At 33.1% G+C, this 4833-nt stretch overlaps 1 non-coding gene across 1 annotated transcript; it reads right to left on the reverse strand.

Moving 5' to 3' along the window:
* Nucleotides 1–4358: 4358 nt before the first annotated feature.
* On the reverse strand, nt 4359–4462 carry LOC127898803 (small nucleolar RNA R71). The gene has a single exon (XR_008050612.1). It is a non-coding gene; the product is annotated as a small nucleolar RNA R71 (small nucleolar RNA).
* Between the last annotated feature and the right edge of the window lie 371 nt (nt 4463–4833).

Genomic DNA, 4833 nt, shown 5'->3' on the forward strand with positions numbered 1-4833 from the left:
AGAATTACTTGCTGTGGTGTTTGCATTAAATAAATTTCATTCATATTTGCTTGGTTCTAAAACTGTTGTTTTTACTGATCATGTTGTTGTGAGATATTTGATGATTAAACAAGATGTCAAACCAAGACTAATTTGTTGGATTTTGTTACTTCAAAAATTTGACCTCACAATCAAAGATAAAAAAGGTGCCGAAAATGCCATTGTTGATAATTTATCAAGACTCACATATGAATTCTGCACTAACATAACACTCATTAATGACTCCTTCTCAGATGAATTTTTATTTTCTGTTACTTCAATGCCTTAGTATGCTAACATTGTTAATTTTCTTGTTACAGGTAAAATGCCTTTACAATGGAATACTCAAGACAAGAAGAAAATTTTTATTGAAGTAAAGAAATTTTATTGAGATGATCCTTTCTTGTTCAAATATTGTCCTGATTAGATTTTTTAGCGATGCATTCCTGATAATGAGGTAAGTTATGTCATTAGTTTTTGTCATTCTGAAGCATATGGTGAACACTTTTCTTCAAGAAAAACTACAACATAAATTTGTAATCTGGCTTTTATTGGCCTATCATATTCAAAGACACATATGAATTTTGCAAAACTTGTGAAAACTGTCAAAAATTGGGATCAATTACTAAAAGAAGAATGATGCCCAAAATCCCATACTTGAGATTGAAATATTTGACTGTTGGGGAATTGATTTCATGGGTCCATTTCCACCATCTTTTGAATTTGTGTACATATTAGTTGCAGTTGATTATATCTCAAAATGGATTAAAGTAATTTCTTGTCGAAATAATGATAGCAAAACTGTGGTTAAAATTTTAACAGAAAACATTTTAAGTCAATTTTGGGATTCCTTGAGCTATTATTAGTGATGGAGGTAAGCATTTTTGTAATAAGTCATTTGAGTTTTTAATGAAAAAATATGAAATTACAGATAAAATTATTATCCCTTATCATTGTCAAACAAATTGTCAAGTTGAATTAGTAAATAGAGAGATAAAACAAATTTTAGAAAAAATAGTTAACCCAAATCGCAAAGATTAGTCTCTTCGACTGACTGATGCAGTGTGAGCCTGCCGTACTACATTTAAGACGTCTTTAGGGATGTCACCCTATTGGCTAGTTTATGTTAAACATTGTCACTTACCTGTTGAACTTAAGAGTAAATCATTTTGGGCTATTAAAGCTTTTAATTCAAATTTAGATAATGCATTAATGTGTGAAAATTTTAATTGAATGAACTTGAGGAATTAAGGAATAATGAATATGAAAATTCAAGAATTATTAAGGGAAGAACAAAAAATTTTCATGATAAAAGAATTTTTTGGAAAACATTTGAGATTGGTCAAAAAGTGTTGCTTTATAATTCTCGTCTTAATTTGTTCACAGGAAAGTTAAAGTCAAAGTGGAGTAGCCCATTTGTTATAAAAAATGTATATTCGTATAGAGCCGTAGAAATTGAGAATCCAAAGAATAGTATTGCATTTAAAGTTAATGGACAGAGATTAAAATCATATCTGGAATACCAACCACGTGAAGAAAGTACCGAAATAAATTTGAGTGACCCACCAAATCTTGATTAAGTTTCTAATGAGTGATTTAACTTTTCACTGTTGCTTTACCATTTGAATTGTTTGATTGTCTTGAATGATACGCGTTATGATGTTTCTTACTTAAGTGTGTTTGATATTGTGCTTTTTGCGTCATTATGTATCATGAGCACCTCAATAAGGAAGTTTATGTTCACACATCTTAAAAACCTTTTGCGAGTGAAATTTCACTTGAAATGCCTGATTCAAAACTATAAATCGCATCCAATTTGGGATCTGCAACCACCAACATTAGTGTCCAACATTGAGGATCTAGAAAGACAACTCAGAGAAATAGAGAGTGGTATATGCGAATTCCAATTGGAGCTTGAAGTTAACTTAATAAGAGGACGAATGTGAGTGCATTTTCCTTTTTACATTGTGTTTTTCTTTTTGTTGTTTGCTTTCACATTTGATTTAATTTTACAGATTTTATTTTCTTTATTTTGGTGTGTTTTGATTTATTTTCCTGTATAAATGACGGATAACGGTACTCCGTGACTTCTTAAGTCGGTGTTGAGTGTTAGAAAATGCATATTTATAAAGGAGAAAACCGTCATTTTACATTTCAAGTCTTACTAACAACCCTTATTTTTATGTATTTAACCTTCTTGTGATTTAATTACATGTGTTTTATTTTAATTAAGTATTTTATGTATTTTAGGGGCATTATAGTCATTTCACAATAAAGGAGAAATCAGACGGCAAAACGGACATCACTTTTGAACTCAGGACGGTCAAAAACCTTAGGAGGAGCATAAAAGGAAAAATGGCACTATTCACATGTACGGTACTATTCACGTGTACGGTACTGTCTACGTTACTGTTCACGACAATGTTCACATAGACGGATGATGACGTGGCATTGACCGATGATGTGGCATTGACTGATGAGGTGTCACGATCCTGTTGGACTAAAATTCTTATGTACTGTTGATGGTGACGTGGCAGCATATCAGTGGACGAAAAATCTCGTGTACGGTGCATGCATCACACAGGATTATTTTCAACCAAACCGCGTTACTGTTCATCCGGGTCAAACCGTGTTACTGTTCATCCGCATGGTCAAACCGTGGACTGTTGACTGATGACGTGGCGCAATCCTGAGCGTCCAAACTGTTTTTAATCCGATGGCCATGATTTACTCCATGTATCTATAAAAAGGGGGCCTCTCCCCCCTAATTTGATATCTCTGAATCCATTTTTGGGATCCATTTTCTGTAATTCCCTCTCCATCTTGTATTTTCTTCGTATTTTAATAAATTCTCATTTTGCCCCTAGTTCAACTATGAGTGGCTAATTTTCTTTCAAGCTTGGGTTGAAGGTGAAGTCTCAACATGTGTCATGGGCTTTATTTGGTAAATTTATTTTCTCTTCCCCTCTAGTTTTTGTGGATGTTTTGACTTCTCGTCGACAAATAATACTAATCTTGTCTAGTACCGCATTGGTTTCACCGGCCCTCTAGTACAAGGTTATTATTATTTGGCACGATAAGCCCTTAGCACCATATTGATTAGAGCGTGGTTCATGAGGTGTGGATTCCCCCCTCATGATTTAATTGGCATTAATACGGATTATTTAGCCCATGATGCATGTTGATACGGATCCGAATACCCAAGTACGTCAATTTAATAGATTTTCTCTTCAATTTATTCTCGCCATTTCAATTCCAATTTTAGAATTTATTCTTGCCATTTTAATTTAAGTTTTTGCATATTTCAAATCATTTCCATCATAAATCCAACCACCCATTTACAAAATTAATTCTATACACAATTAAAATCCACCTCCTCGTGGGATCGACACTCGTCACCATAGATCTATACTATAATAGATTCGTGCGCTTGCGAGTACATTAAAATTTGCACAACAAGTTTTTGGCGCCGTTGCCGGGGAGGTAAGTAATTTTAATTCATAGAATTAATTTTTGTGAATAATTTCTTTTATTTGTTTTCTTGTATTTTTTTTTATTATTAAAAAAAAAAGTGAATCTACATTTAAAGGTTAGTATTTCTTTTCTTTTTCTCTTCTTTAAAATTTTGTAATTTAATTTTCCATTTATTTTTCTTTGTAATTTTTTTTTGTTTATCTTATTAATTTAATTTTTAGTTAATTTCTTTCACGTATTTATTTTTGTGTATTTTTATAGAAAGGTTGTAATAGCGCAATAAGGTTAGTATCGTAATTTCTCCCTCTTCTTTATTTTTATTTGTTTTGTTCCCATCTTTATTATTTGTTTTGTTTGCATCTTTATTTCTATTTTATTTATTTTGCATGCATGGTCGTAAGTCATTATTACCTAATCTTGAACCTATAGACCTTGAATTAGAAAAAACACTTCGCACACAAAAGCACATTAAAAATAAATTTGAAATGGATTTGCAACCACAAGAGAGGCCATTTAAGGACTACTTCAGTCCCTTAGCTAATTTGAGTACATCATGCATAAGATACACAAATGTAGCTGCTAGGAGTTTCGAATTAAAACCTAGTGTGCTAAATTGTCTCCCCACATTTTATGGCCTAGAAAATGAGGATCCATATAATCATCTGAATGATTTTCATGCCATTTGTCAAACTTTTAAATATGAAAATTTTTCAGACGATGATGTTAAACTTAGACTATTCCCATTTTCTTTAAAGGATAGAGCTCGTTCATGGCTTAATACATTGCCTGCCAATAGCATTTCATCATGGGAACAAATGGTAACGAAATTTTTGAATAAATATTTCCCAGTGCATAAAACCAATGCTATTCGCAGGGAAATCTCAGAGTTTACCCAGAGAGAAGACGAGCAATTTTTCGAAACTTGGGAGCGATTCAATGGGCTACTCTTAAAGTGTCCACATCATGGGTACGAGAAATGGCACCAATGCCAATACTTTTTGGAGGGATTATTGCCGAATGTGCAAGAATGGCTAATGGCAACAAGTGGAGGAGAGCTAATGTCAAAAAGTGCATCAGAGATTTGGGAATTCTTCCAGCGACAAGCGGATAATTCCCAACAACGGAGTCGATCACTCAGGAATACTAGAAGAATTAAGGGAGTAAATGAGGTTCACATTGGCGAATCAAGTTCAGAAATTAAAGAAGTCAAAGAGATAATTGAAGGTCTCTCTCGACAAATAGCATCATTATCGACTGCTAAATCAACAGAGCCACATGACCATGACTCATACTCAGATCAAGCCAATGCCATAGGTGTAATGAGAAAACCATCGAATTACA

Source organism: Citrus sinensis, chromosome 1 (genome assembly GCF_022201045.2).
Source record: "Citrus sinensis cultivar Valencia sweet orange chromosome 1, DVS_A1.0, whole genome shotgun sequence".
Classification (NCBI taxonomy): Eukaryota; Viridiplantae; Streptophyta; class Magnoliopsida; order Sapindales; family Rutaceae; genus Citrus; species Citrus sinensis.